Raw genomic sequence first — 15,992 nt, 5'->3', positions numbered from 1 at the left:
ACCGGATGAACACCAGAGGGCGTAGCAGGAGCAGATGTGACAGCGGGAGCTACATGTTTGAAATGGTTGGAATTTTAAACCTCAACACGAGGTGAAGAAAATAAACTCACCTCCCAGACCAGAGAGGCATGTAGAACTGAAGCTCTCGTCCAGAGTGGTTTGAACCCTGAATACCAACACGATTGGGGGAAACAGGTACAAAAGGACTCGTTTTACAGATACTTTTGTACCTGTTTCCTCCAGCATCTTCAAGGTCCTTTGCTGTTGTTCTGGGATTGATTTGCACTTTTTGCACCAAAGTACATTCATCTCTAGGAGACAGAATGCGTCTCTTTTCTGAACAGTATGACGGCTGCGTAGTCTCATGGTGTTTATACTTGCGTACTATTGTTTGTACAGATGAACGTGGTACCTTCAGGCGTTTGGAAATTGCTCTCAAGAATGAACCAGACTTGTGGAGGTCTACTATTTTTTTTCTGAGGTCTTGGCTGATTTCTTTGATTTTCCCATGATGTCAAGCAAAGAGGCACTGAGTTAGAAGGTAGGCCTTGAAATACATCCACAGGTACACCTCCAATTGACTCAAATTATGTCAATTAGCCTATCAGAAGCTTCTAAAGCCATGACATCATTTTCTGGAATTTTCCAAGCTGTTTAAAGGCACAGTCAACTTCTTGTATATAAACGTCTGACCCACTAGAATTGTGATACAGTGAATTATAAGTGAAATAATTTGTCTGTAAACAATTGTTGGAAAAAATACTTGTGTCATTCACAAAGTGGATGTCCTAACCGACTTGCCAAAACTATAGTTTGTTACTTAACAAAGAATTTGTGGAGTGGTTGAAAAACGAGTTTTACTGACTCCAACCTAAGTGTATGTAAACTTCCGACTTCAACTGTATACACATACAATCAGTGGGAATATTGGCCAGGTGTGCGCAATGAAAGTTCCAGAGGGATCCGTGACAGCTAAGGCTTTTGTGGAAATTCTATAGCAATATAGAGTGGGAAAGCGGATGAGTGTTTGGACAATTAATAGACACTGCAGTAAATAAAACCTAATAAAAACACCTGTCTTGTCCAGTACCGGAGACTACACAGACTGATGCACTATAGGCACTCACAGCCACAGTACACCTTTATAAAAATAAGCCATTTGCCACACGGGCCTGCCATCATTCACTTTGTACTGGACAGCATGTTTTGAGACAGTCGCAACAGCACGACTTTAGATCATTAGAATCAATTCACCCCAAAATTATGTAAACACTATGGGAGTCCTCTTACATTTGGAAGCTTTACAGTCCTACTGATGAAATAACCATGAAAAGGTAGACTCTCTCTCCCTCGGTTATGCACATCAGCAAAAACAAGATCAAGCAAGATTATCTAAAATCTAACGAAGGAAAATTAGATAAACCCTCAGTTTTTCAGCTAGTTGGCCGTCAAAATTGCACTGATAAACGATGGTGAAGTGTAGCCTCCTCTTCCTTCTGCAGCTTGCCTGCCAATGCATGCTTGTCCCAACCAAGCACCCAAGCTAACTTGCTAGCTAGCTACTTCCAGAGACAAATGAGAGAACACCTCACTTTGACCATTTTATTCACTGTAGCAGAGCTGGTTAAGCTGTTTGTGTTGCGCGTTCGTAAATTCATCCGTTCTTCTGCGCTCTGGCACACTCAGGAGAGAGTGTTCTGAAATTGGAGTAGATAGGCAGAGTGAATTTGCAAACACAAGAGATTTGATAACTGTATAACAGTCGTTGAAGTTATCGCCTGCTAACCAAATGACACCTGCATCTCTAGCTGTGTATAGCCACCGAAAAATGATATGAGGGGAACAAGTCATTCACTCACCCACTCTAATCGCATGACATTTTTATTTTTTATTTTTTTTATTTCACCTTTATTTAACCAGGTAGGCAAGTTAAGAACACGTTCTCGTTTACAATTGCGACCTGGCCAAGATAAAGCAAAGCAGTGCGACACATACAACAACACAGAGTTACACATGGAATAAAACAAACATACAGTCAATAATACAGTAGAAAAATAAGTACATATACAATGTGAGCAAGTGAGGTGAGATAAGGGAGGTAAAGGCAAAAAAAGGCCACGGTGGCGAAGTAAATACAATATAGCAAGTAAAACACTGGAATAGGTGATTTGCAGTGGAAGAATGTACAAAGTAGAGATAGAAATAATGGGGTGCAAAGGAGCAAAATAAATAAATAAATAAATACAGTAGGGAAAGAGGTAGTTGACATCCTTCTAGCAGCTAGCTAGCTATCTAGCTAACATTACACTCCGTGTTTTTATCTTGCTATATGAATAGATACGCTAGCCTATTAGCCGTGTTATGACTGACTTGTGATCATTGCCCTTACTAGTTTTATTGAGTCATTGAAACTGAAACAGTTTATCCCAAATGGAGGCAGCAAACAACGTACCTGGCTAGCTCTGATTTACAACCTGATAGCAATATTTTTTGGACTACCAAGAAATGTATTGGTGAATTATATGAATCATGTATTGAACTGCATCCATCTATTCTGCCAACAATGCCTTACTGTACGTCATGGAACGTTGAGTCAAATAGAAGCTATTTTAAAAACCTCTTAAAAAGTTGTTTTTGTAGCATAAACTGGGAATTTGGCACTTTTGACTGATTATGATTGTCTGTTGGTTTCATATCTGAAAAGTGGTTAAAACGCTGTCAGTTCCACTTAGGTCACAGGTTACTATGTGTGCTAAAGGTTAAAAAAAATTGTCACATCTGCTCCTACAACGCCCTTTACTGCTCATTCTATGTCTCCTTGACCTGCTGCCACTCCCCCAGGACTCTCTCCCTCTCCCTCTGTGTGTGTGATTGTGTGGGTGGAGACAGGTGTGCTGGAGTCAGAGCAGATCCCCATCAGCTGCAACCTGTTCCATAATCAAGACCTCTACCAATACTCAGCCCTGCCACTTCCGTGCTGCCAGATCGTAATCTCTGCTCAGTCAGTCTAAGCTTCTAGCCGTTTGTTACTATTCAGATCCTGTTGTGCCTGTTTTCCTTGTCTGACGCTGTTTTCCTCTCCGCTACAGTTTTGCCCGCTCTGACTCTGGTCCCTGTCTCCAGTCCAATGTCTCGTCATCCTGCTACACTGTCCTGGATTCCCCACTTTACTACTCCCTTGGATTCCCCTCCAGACCTGCTTACTCTGTCTCAACCCCTCTCGCTCCAGCCTCAGCCTCGGCACCTGGTTTCCAGCAACCCACCCGAGCTTCCCCTGGCCTGCACTCCATCTTCTTTCCGTGTTTCAATAAATATCTTGGTTACTTCATCCCAGTCTCCTCGTCTGAGTCTGCTCTTGGGTTCCACTCCGCGTAACAGCAATGGGAAGAAATAGTTGTACATTTTGATTGGAAAATGCTTAATGGTTGTGTTTTTGTATTCTTATGATTGGGACCTACTGGCTTATTATGTCAGAGTTTATGGACTGCTTATCCTTTCACATCATGCTGTGTGGGACTGCTGTCTTGCCCGATGTAGTGGTGCCTGGAGAAGTGGGTATACTCTAATTTTGCCATAAAGTTCCCAAACGTCCCGCCCAGTGAAGGAAATGCACCTTGTGTGAGAAATCCTATGTTTTCCTATCGATTTTCCCATCTCAAAATCACACTTTTTTATGTAGGAAAAAAAATGTGATGGTCTAAGTCCACAACAATGCTTAAACCACATCAATCTGATAGGGTGGGCTTGTCAGGGCCTGGTTCCCCAGTGGGCGTCCACCCAGGCCCATCCATGTCTACACCCCTGATGCAACAGCACATGATGACACTTGTGCATCACAAATAGCCTACTAACCAACACTTCGGACTAAACTTTTTCAATAAAGTTTGCATACCCATTGTTGCCTTAGCTAGATTTTTTTGGTAGATATAATAAGTTGAAAGTTTTTCCTACACTACCGGCTATCGACGTCATTCTTCATGAGAAGCTCCGTGCCAAAACCAGTTGAGCGCTGCCCACTCTTGCTGTCTGCAGATGGTATTCTGCTGAAACTAGGCTGTGTGTGGCACCCATGTGAATATATTTCACATGCTTTGCAATTGAGTAGGCTACTTTGTGCATGATTTCTCTACTGTACTACAGAATTGATCATCTGTATACCTCCACTTCACTACGCATAAATGAATAAGAAGTGAGTATAAACAATGCCCACTGAAACTACACCACTGACCCTTTCGTATTTCACTACACAACTGACACTTGTGTTTTACAGAAAGTGCACTCTACTAGATGAGTGCGCTGGTATTACATTTGCTGTTCTTTCAGAATCACAAACCTGTCACACACTGAAGGTTTGCCACTGAGCAAACATGTCTATAATAGATATAAAGGCTGTTAAAATATTCATGTTTCAAGAATGGAGTGTAAGGCCTATATTTTTAACCTCGCGAAGCGGTTTTATGCGCTGACTGAATGGAAGCTGATAATTATTATTTTACTCCTTGTCTCCACAGGTCTTGGGAAGAAATTAGAGTCCTCACTGTCCAGTACCAAGTCAAGACAGGAAAGTTCTCAAAAAGGGTGATCAAATTAAGATCCTACATCTGTAACAAGCTACAGTATTCTAAATGATAAATAACACATTTGCATTAATTGTTAACAAAGTTCTCACTAAACTTTCATGAGGAGATATTGAGATAATGCACGTGCTTTACCTTCAGTTCTATATGAGCAAGAACCTGTTGTGTCTTACCAATGTCGCAATTTAGCATATTTCACAGGTAGGCTGCGCATGCATTTGAACTTTCATTTTGAGACACCTGGCTGCATGACAAACTCGTAATGACAATAGCGATGGTGACAATTCTTTTGAGGAAAACTTATTTCGTAACAGTAATTTAGATATGGTGTATGGCAGGTGATATAACGGTCATTACAGTCTCGTCGGTATGATCAGGTGAAAAGGCAAGCAAAACTATTCCGTTCTGCAAATTCCGCCCATATTTCAAAAGAAAAATGTCGAAAACAAAACATGTTAATATAACCTCAAACGGAGATACACAGAAGAATAAAAACAACAAAATTACATATAAATATTGTACATGGTCTGTGCCAATGTGTTACTTTTTGGAGGGGATGAAAAAACCTGCACACAAAAATCAATGACACCATTTCGGGAGTAAAATAGACAACATGAAAACAGATCGATTATCATTGGAAATATGAATGTATCCCAACACGTAGGCTTTGTCCTATTCGTAACAAACGTTTTTGTAAGAGTGTTAAGACACATCCATTCTCTTCTCGGACACTGTAGCCTAAACATAAGTCAACAGTGAGCTATCCAAAGATCTAAATGCATTTGTCAAAATAAACAAATCAGACTGATGAACTGTAAGGCAAAAAAATGACAAAATAAAGACACGTTAAAAAAAATCAAGAAGAAAAGGTAAGAGGGGGAGAAATGACTCACCAAGGAAAATGTCAAAGAGTATAAATGTTCCTAGAGCAATAAGAGATCAACAGACGCAGAAGGTACGAAGGTACAGTACTGTCACCGCAGTGAAGCAAGCAGTTAGAGTAGCACAACTGTCAGCATGGAGGAAACCACAACTGTTTTATAGGGGTGGAAGCAAGGGATATGTGCACAGTGCACTGGAAGTTCTGCATCATTTATGCAATGGCTATCATCACCCCCATGGAAACCATGTGAAATGTTAATAATGATTTGTATGAAATAACATTTCAAATAGTGTGGCACAAATCACAATTCATATGGCTGCAGCTAGAATGCCAATTCATGTTGGCAGGTGCAATGTAATTTTGAAATACATTTTTTGTTAGTGTTTAGAACTGCTATCCTATCTGTTAGTGGTTTGCATAATCTTAATCTCACTTTTCAACATAATTGATTTGAGTTTATTTGCAGATCTAATTTATATTAAATCTATGTTACACAACCCACAAACAGGTTATGTAACAATTATACACTGTAATTGCAGTGTACCTGCCATTACCATGTGAATACATAGACTGACCTAACTTTATACTGCTGTACCTGATCTTGGTCAGCCATCACTGAATAAGAGGTCTAGAATGAATGATGACTGAATTATCATGTGGATTATAATTAACAATTCTTTTTGTAGTCTGAAATCTCAAAGTCGAAATTACAAACTTCAGAAGGCTTTTTTTAAACCTCAAATGCACAAGTTTTACATTTCCTGTATTGCCTGAAAGTTGTCCTGCAACAGGGTAATAAATTAACATCCTACATCTGTATGTGACTTGTGCTGGGAGTGTTACCACTCAACTACGGCTCTGCACAGAGATGACAAGATATTAAAAATGGATTCAGCGCAGTAAAACCCATTGCCCTCCATGCTGCTAAGGCTTTATGCAGAGTGAACTGAGGCTTTGCAGTAAACTGCTGATGGAAATTCTCAAGCTATTGAAGGTCCTGTCTTTTCTCCTGACTCTAGGCCTCGTCAGTCTCACCCAAAAACAGCTGTGTTAGCAGTCTGTCTTCTCTGGGTTCTATTTTCTCATTGTACCAGACAGCCAAATATGCTCTCGGTGTCCTGCTCTGCACAGTGCCCTCCTCATCGCTCTCGCATTGCACTTGCACACACACAGTGCATTAATTAGAATCCATAGATCAGTTTTAAGACCAGGCAGGGATGGGCAGCAAAGGGCGATACCAGTCAACAAAGGCACGCACCGCAAAGATTAAGAGCCTGTTATCCTCGTGTGCAATTGCACAGGCTTAGTCAATTATTTAACATGACTTGTCCTTTAAATATAACAGACTGAAACAACAGAAACACATTTAGGCTCATTTTCTGTTGTCTCAGTCCCATTATATTTAAAGGACAAGTAATGTTAAATAATTGACTGAGCCTGTGCAATTGCACACGCACACAAGCATGTCCGTAGGGGCCACAGGGGCACATGTCCCCTCAGATTTGTCCTGTAAAAAACAACATGTTGTTGTTTTTCTGTAATACTACTGTAGGGCAGCCAAACCCCCGAAGTGGCTTCTTATGAACTGTATGCAATAATTTCCTATGAGTAGGAATTCAGCATGCTCTGTATTATCTCTCCAACCCCCACTGAGAAGCGGAGGTTACATCCTGTAGGTCTGATATCTGATTAGAGGTTAACTTCACAGTAATACTATTGATTAACAACTCTGATTTTGACTCCAAACAACTCAGATGCTTATAAAAGGGTTTTTAGACTTATTGTTCTTTTCTCTTATGTTCCTGACTTGCTGTGGTGAGATACCTACACTCTTATCTTTCTCCCATGAGCTATGGGCCAGGGCACAAGCCTTGGTTTCTTTGTCTCTCTCTCTTTTTCTCTGATCATGTTTCGAATAATGCTTTGTTAATGTCAGTAGTGCCTTGTAACTTAATTGACAAAGTAATTAAATACACTTGTATTTAGAGTTCAATTCTCATGACCATTCCTTGATCTCAGTCTCTTGCATATTGCTAGTTATCTTATGGAGTCAGACAATTCCTTAAATGGGCTAATTGCTGAGTCTTATTATGAGTCACATGGGAGGTATATATATCATATGCATATATAAAATATCACTGTCCACCACACTACTAGCCACCTAGCAATATGAAGTTGGCTTATGAAGTTGGCTTTAGGTTCCCAATCTGAGATAGCTATCTCACAACCTCATAACTAGCTACCAAGAAGCCATTTCAGGCTATCAATCAAGTTAGAGTAGCTAGCTTGTCTAACTATCTTAACTGGCATGCCTGCTTGCAAGGTTGGTAGACTTTAGAAAAGCAAGCAATTACTAAATGTACTGAATAAGACACATTCATTTTAATCTTTTACACAGATTTTAGCAGAGATGCAAAAAGCATATTTTGTTTCTTTAAAAAATAACCACCAGTCAGAAGACTACAGACTGCTCAAGAGGTATGCTTAGATATGCAGAACAATTGACATATTTTGGGCATAGAATTAAGCGCAATGATTGTTTGTGGCTCTAAATTGCAGGAAAAATCTGTTTCAGCTGTTTGAAAAAATTGACAATGCATGTTTGATATAGCTGCAGTGCTAATGCTGAGCAGTAGCTGTATAGGGATTAGCATAACATTCCTATACAGCAGCTACAAAGCAACTCAGACAACTCATGTTTGTCACTCTTAACAGACTCTAACAACGTCACTCCACCCAATCATCCATCGATTCATTGAATCCTGTTAGCTTTGTAGTGCCCTTACAAAAGAGATCCTATTAAAAATGACTGCAAAAAAGGAAACAATGATTATGTCGTAGTAATTGTCAAGCAGTGAACAACTATGGTAAATTAAATTAAGTGACCAGGCTTATTTTACCTCATACTGTAGAGAGCTGGGTGCTACACTGTGACGCACTCAGGCGTAGTGGGTGCGGAGTCAGGCGCAGGAGGCTGAAGGTACAGAATAGTGCTTTTATTATGGCACAAGGAAAATCGTACACGCCAAAATGCCGGGCGCACAATCACGATTTGCCCAAAAACAGGACCTAACTAGTCCGGAGAAAAACCCAACACAAAACACACTGCCACACATAAACACAGTGGGAAAATAAGCCCGCACAAAGAGCAGGCGGGCCTACCGGTTTAAATAGCCCAACTAAAAACCTAAACCAGAAACAGGTGAAACCAATAAGACAAAACTAACAGAAAAGGGAAAAGGGATCGGTGGCAGCTAGTAGACCGGTGACAACGAGCGCCGCCCGAACAGGAAGAGGAGCCACCTTCGGTAGGAGTGACATACACGCAGTTCAGAAGTCAATTATAGCTGACAATAGCTCAGGAATCAAGATTTAGCTTTTTTAAAGGACTTGTGTTGGTTTTAAATGCATGCAGCATTTGGTGGTTGTAAGTTGGTGGTTGAGGATATCCCTCTAGTGGTGTGGGGGCTGTGCTTTGGCAGAGTGGGTGGGGTTATATCCTTCCTGTTTGGCCCTGTCCGGGGGTTTCTTCGGATGGGGCCACAGTGTCTCCTGACCGCTCCTGTCTCAGCCTCCAGTATTTATGCTGCAGTAGTTTATGTGTCGGGGGGCTAGGGTCAGTTGGTTATACCTGGAGTACTTCTCCTGTCTTATCCAGTGTCCTGTGTGAATTTAAGTATGCTCTCTCTAATTCTCTCGTTCTCTCTTTCTCTCTGAGAACCTGAGCCCTAGGACCATACGTCAGGACTACCGGGCATGCTGACACCTTGCTGTCCCCAGTCCGCCTGGCCTTGCTGCTATTCCAGTTTCAACTCTTCTGCCTGCGGTTATGGAACCACTACCTGTCCCAGACCTGCTGTTTTCAACTCTTAATGATCGGCTATGAAAAGCCAACTGAGATTTATTCCTGATTATTATTTGACCATGCTTGTCATTTATGAACATTTTGAAAATCTTGGCTCTCTCTAATTTTCTCCTTCTCTCTTTCTCTCGGAGGACCTGAGCCCTAGGACCATACGTCGGGACTACCGGCCGTGGTGACTCCTTGCTGCCCCCAGTCCGCCTGGCCTTGCTGCTATTCCAGTTTCAACTCTTCTGCCTGCGGTTATGGAACCACTACCTGTCCCAGACCTGCTGTTTTCAACTCTTAATGATCGGCTATGAAAAGCCAACTGAGATTTATTCCTGATTATTATTTGACCATGCTTGTCATTTATGAACATTTTGAAAATCTTGGCTCTCTCTAATTTTCTCCTTCTCTCTTTCTTTCTCTCGGAGGACCTGGGCCCTAGGACAATGCGTCGGGACTGCCGCCCGTGGTGACTCCTTGCTGTCCCCAGTCCGCCTGGCCTTGCTGCTATTCCAGTTTCAGCTGTTCTGCCTGCGGTTATGGAAACGGGTCCCAGACCTGTTGTTTTTCAACTCTTAATGATCAGCTATGAAAAGCCAACTGAAAATTATTCATGATTATTATTTGACCATGCTTGTCACTTATGAACATTTTTGAACATCTTGGCATAGTTCTGTTATAATCTCCACCCGGCACAGCCAGAAGAGGACTGGCCACCCCTCATAGCCTGGTTCCTCTCTAGGTTTCTTCCTAGGTTTTGGCCTTTCTAGGGAGTTTTTCCTAGCCACCGTGCTTCTACACCTGCATTCTAGCTGTTTGGGGTTTTAGGCTGGGTTTCTGTACAGCACTTCGAGATATTATCTGATGTACGAAGGGCTATATAAAATAAAATTGATTGATTGATTGATGCAGCGACTGTGGGTGGAGGCAATAACATGATCACAGATTTTGAAATCCCAAAGCAATTCCTTATGGTGAAACCCAATTACATAAAGTGTTTTATCATAGGCAGGTGGTTACAACACATAAATGCAAATGCTTTTATAAAACATTGGTTGGAGCTCTAACTTTAACCTGCTTATCCATTCAATCTTTGTAATTGTTCCTGTCTGTATTGCAAATCCATACTAGATCATCAGAAGGTTGCTATAGATACACAAGGACCCAACCATTTGTATGATACCAGTCCACTTGGAAGGTCACCATCATAAATACTGTTTCGACAAAATATATATTTTTGAATGCATTGAATTATTAAACAGTTTATCAGGGATGCGGGCATTCCATTTCATGCCAAATCAGAAAATAAAAGCCATTTCTCTGTTTTCAACTCAATAACTTCCCTAGAGCTTTCTCTCCTCTCTCACATCACGATCCTCAGTCATTTGCTATTTCAGTTGAATATGATAGTCTTTAATTAGCCCTCCTGCGGAATGTCCTCAACCACAACTGCTCTGTGAGGGTGAAGCAACTCTCACTCTCCGTCTGCACCTCAAATGGCACCCTATGCCCTATTTAGTGCACTACTTTTAAACAGGGCCCATAGTGCTCTAGTCAAAAGTAGGGCACTATATAGGAAATAGGGTGCCATTATGGGTGTAGACTCTGCCTCTGTCTCCTCAACAGTAAATAAATAATGATGCCATGTTAGTACTATTCATTAATGAGCAAAGTTGGTGACTATTAGCATGGTAATGAGTCGTTTGGGTGGAGAAGCCTGCAAATGTCACGTTCCTGACCGGTTTTCTGTTATTTTGTATGTGTTTGACGGTCAGGGCGTGAGTTTGGGTGGGCAGTCTATGTTTTCTGTTTCTATGTTGGTTGAAAGGGTGACCTGATATGGCTCTCAATTAGAGGCAGGTGGTTTTCATTTCCTCTGATTGAGAGCCATATTAAGGTAGGTGTTTTCACATTGATTGTTGTGGGTGGTTGTCTCCTGTGTCAGTGTCTGTGTATGTTACGCCACACGGGACTGTTTCGGTATCGTTCGTTCCTCTTCATCCGAAAAGGAGGAGTAGTGATTCGACCAAAATGCAGCGTGGTTATATGACATAATGATTTATTAAACAAGACGAAGACGAAACGAAATACACTTGATAAACTACAGAACAGATGTAGACAGACCTGGACACGAACTTACATATAACGTGAAGAACGCATGAACAGGAAACAGACTACATACAAAACGAACGAACGATACCGAAACAGTCCCGTGTGGCGTAACATACACAGACACAGGAGACAACCACCCACAACAATCAATGTGAAAACACCTACCTTAATATGGCTCTCAATCAGAGGAAATGAAAACCACCTGCCTCTAATTGAGAGCCATATCAGGTCACCCTTTCAACCAACATAGAAACAGAAAACATAGACTGCCCACCCAAACTCACGCCCTGACCGTCAAACACATACAAAATAACAGAAAACCGGTCAGGAACGTGACAGCAAAGCCCCCTTGCCAGTTTGCAGACTTCAGCAAGGTCTACTTGTAAAGTGAATATACTGCGGGTAGTGAAACCCACTAGTGGTCAGACGGCACAGAATAAAGATTGCGCTCAAAGATCACAAATTAATACATTAAACAAATGTTGAATGGAAGAATACATGTGGGTTACTGCAGTTGGGACTGTTTTTTCCAGATGCATGGCTTTGATATTTCCCACTTGGACTGAATACACATTTTGCCATTCCTAACACCAATAGTAGTAAATTACTGTAGCATTAACCTAGTTAGCAAAAATGTTCAAACCTAGTAAATATGTTGTTCAACTCTACATTGTTAAGCCCTAAGGTTTACGGTGTAGTCAATGGTATTTTTATATGTTAAAACGAATAGTTACTCAATGATTTCCCCATTGTCACCCACTGCTTGAAGTGTCAACTTTACGAAGAGATCAGTACAGGGTTTGTTCTAGTACTGAGGTACTATTCTCTGCACTGATTTACTAGATTTACCAGGTTTGCCTTTTATCTACACTACCATTCAAAAGTTTGGGGTGACTTAGAAATGTCCTTGTTTTTGAAAGAAAATCAATTGTTTTGTCCATTAAAATTACATCAAATTGATCAGAAATACAGTGTAGACATTGTTCATTCTTATGGATCGGCGTCCGTCAACGGGACAGTTGTAAATCATGCAGCGCCTTGTGTCATGATCGCAGATTTTAGAGAAACAACAAATGTCGGTACATATAAGTGTCTTATATCAGCTGAAAGCTTAAATTGTTGTTAATATAACTGCACTGTTCAATTTACAGTAGCTATTACTGCGAAAAAATGCCATGCTATTGTTTGAGGAGAGCTAACAACAAAACCCTTTTTTCACCACGATAGGTTTGATGAATTCACCTCTGAAGGTGAAATGTGTACTGACATTCTGAAATCTTGCTCTGATTTATCATCCAAAGGGTTCCAGAGATAACATGAAGGGTCGTTTTGTTAGATAAAATCATTTTTCATATCCTAAAAAGGTCCATATAGCATGCACGATCAATTTTGTATTTCCACTCGTTCAATTTGCAAAGAAAGGAATCTGTGAAAATCTACCCCTAAACGTTCGTATGTATTCTTCAGAGATCCTAGAACGTAACCAAACTTCACTATATCATTAGGGGTGTAATATATCCTATAAGACACCACATTTGGTCAGAGAGCGACGCCTTCATGGCACGCCGATGACTCTAACTTTGTCAAATAAGCGCCAATTGGGGTCAAACAAAGCTAGCTAGATAACCAATGAGCTGGGCTTTACGGGAGTATCTGGAAACCCTGTATCTGTCGCAAAATGTAGCTGCTAACCTTTTGCGACAGCATTGCTTTTCCTTTTGGACCAAAATTTGAAGAATACTCAGAGTTATGAAGTTATGAAAACTGGTTGTTTTGCAAATGTTGAACTTGTAATATGGCTACTAATACTGGAAAGCTAAATCAAAGTCCAAGTATACAGATTTGATGATATTCTTGCAGAGAAATATAATATGAATGAAAATGTCTCCTTCAAGATTTGCCCAAATGTACCTGGGTGACTTCACACTAAATGTCATGTAGTTCAATCATACTTCAAGTTATCCATCTGAAACGTTGCACATACACTGCTGCCATCTTGTGGACACCAGCGGAATTACAACCAGAGTGGTGGCTGGAAGTGGGACCTTTCTGTTAAATTTCAAAGATTGTGGTAGAAAAAAAAAGTTTCGTTTTTTCTTTGTATGTTCTTCTACCATATCTATTGTGTTATATTCTCCTACATTCAATTCACATTTCCACAAACTTCAGTGTTTCCTTTCAAATGGTACCAAGAATATGCATATCCTTGCTTCAGGGCCTGAGCTACAGGCAGGTAGATTTGGGTATGTCATTTTAGGGGAGAATTGAAAAAAAGCGGGCTATGCCTAAAGAAGTTATTAATGTTGTAAATGACTATTGTAGCTGGAAATGGCTGATTTTTAATGGAATGTCTACATCGGCATACAGAGGCCCATTATCAGCAACCATCACTCCTGGGTTTCAATGGCACGTTGTGTTAGCTAATCCAAGTTTTTCATTTTAAAATGGCTAATTGATCATATTTAATCTTTTGCAATTATGTTAGCACAGCTGAAAATTGTTGTCCTGATTAAAGAATCAATTAAACTGGCCTTCTTTAGCCTAGTTGAGTATCTGGAGCATCAGCATATGTGGGTTCGATTACAGGCTCAAAATGGCCAGAAACAAATAACTTTCTTCTGAAACTCGTCAGTCTATTCTTGTTCTGAGAAATAAAGGCTATTCCATGCAAGAAATTGCCAAGAAACTGAAGATCTCGTACAATTCTATGTACTACTCCCTTCACAGAACAGCGCAAACTGTTTCTAACCAGAATAGAAACAGGAGTGGGAGGCCCCAGTGCACAACTGAGCAAGAGGACAAGTACATCAGAGTGTTTAGTTTGAGAAGCAGATGCCTTACAAGTCCTCAACTGGCAGCTTCATTAAATAGTACCCGCAAAACACCAGTCTCAACGTCAACAGTGAAGAAAAGATTAAGATGGGCAAAATAACACAGACACTGGACAGAGGACCTCTGCCTAGAAGGCCAGCATCCCGGAGTCACCTCTTCACTGTTGACGTTGAGACTGATGTTTCTATTCCAAGGAAAATGAAAAACTCTCTGGGTTTCCATTAGGATGGAAAGGAAAATATGACACTGTACAATGTGACGGTCGGGAGTAGGTTACAGTACTGGGCAATTTAGCTAAAGAATCCCCGTGTCGTGTGGGCAAGTGGGAGACTGGGGTTCAATTCCCCGACGGGGAACAAGGAGTCCTTGTAAATAAGAATTTGTTCTTAACTGACTTGCCTAGTTAAATAAAGTTTACACTAAGAGCATGTATAATTGTAGTCTAACCAATACCCAAATGGAGATTAAGTGAAAATAAAAATCTCATTGATTGATCAAGACCAGTCCCCGTGCTGTTCTCAGAGCAGCGCGAAACAGTGCTAAAACAGTTGTAAGCTTTTGCTTCAAATCCTGTTGCTTCTAACTTCAATATGCTCTTTAAATAAATAACACCTACACCACTTTTAACAGCACATTACTCAACACTAGTGAGACTCATGTTGCCTACGGTAGGCCTACAGTATATCTAAAAATATGCCAATAATTACATTGAGGATTGGAGGATTCTAAATTAAAACCAAAAGCCGCCTCATGGGTCTCCGGGTGGCCGCCGGCACAGTATCTGAAGCAACACATATTGCATTGAGATGCAGTAACTTAGACAGCTGTGCCCCTGGGGAGGCCCCATCCACAAAGTGTCAAAATACAGAGAGGTGTTGTTAAAGGTATATTGTCCTGCTAATAGCCCATAATGGGTTATTATAATACTGTACATGGTGTCCAGGTCAGGATAACCACAACAATTTGTTTACCTTCATTAGACAACTTAGTTACAATATTTCTGTAATTAAGTGATATTTATTCCCATATTAATTCGTTATGGATCCATAACTAAATAAACGTCGGCATTTTGAAAGAGTATTTTTATCATTATTTTATTAACGAATGCATAAAGATGCCATTATTAATTACATTGTTTTCATTTGAACGTGCAGACTGGCACTAAGAACAGCGGGAACGTCTCCCTAGTCAGCTCCATTATTAGTGCAATGCCCCTTAAAAGTGTTGCTCTGTGCTACCCAGTGTGGCGGGGTGGGGGTCCACCCCCCCTTCCTCCTCCTCCCTTCCACATGGGCTAGGTCTGTCTTCTGTGCGTGGCTCTGCAGCCCATCCCTTGCCCCCTGCCCTCGTGCCTTGAACCTCACGTGCTTTCAGTGGATACAGCTGGAGAACTGCAAGGCAATCCCATTGTGCGGCATTCGGGAGCCATGACCAATATGACCAATATACTGTATATTGTCCTGCTAATAACAGGGTTAATAATATATCTGTGAGAATATCCAAGGGGCTTTTATATCATTCGAAATTAATAATAGTAATAATCGCTTTGTTTAAAAAATAAATATATTTTCAAATAACGTAAAATGAGCGAGGAAAAAGGCCATTCTTGAAAATGGGGTGAGACATTGTTACTAATTTGTAAATGAAGCCAGTTTTTTATTTAGAATGATTTATTTCTGTTTTTAGAGGGCGAGAAACCAAAAATCTACTGTCATTGCATGGGTCTCCCAGTCGAGGC

General features: G+C 40.8%; 1 protein-coding gene across 1 annotated transcript in view; it reads right to left on the bottom strand.

Annotated features, from left to right (window-relative positions):
• LOC129814823 (RNA-binding protein Raly-like) overlaps positions 1-5,608 on the bottom strand; it is a 152,948-nt gene extending 147,340 nt beyond the window's left edge. Inside the window, exon 1 of the mRNA XM_055867884.1 lies at positions 5,471-5,608. The gene's annotated coding sequence lies outside the window, so the exon portion shown is untranslated. The remainder of the gene's footprint in view (positions 1-5,470) is intronic.
• Between the last annotated feature and the right edge of the window lie 10,384 nt (positions 5,609-15,992).

Source organism: Salvelinus fontinalis, chromosome 18, assembly GCF_029448725.1.
Source record: "Salvelinus fontinalis isolate EN_2023a chromosome 18, ASM2944872v1, whole genome shotgun sequence".
Lineage (NCBI taxonomy): Eukaryota > Metazoa > Chordata > Actinopteri > Salmoniformes > Salmonidae > Salvelinus > Salvelinus fontinalis.
The sequence above is the reverse complement of the archived record's forward strand: the minus strand, read 5'-3'. Positions and strand labels throughout refer to the sequence as shown.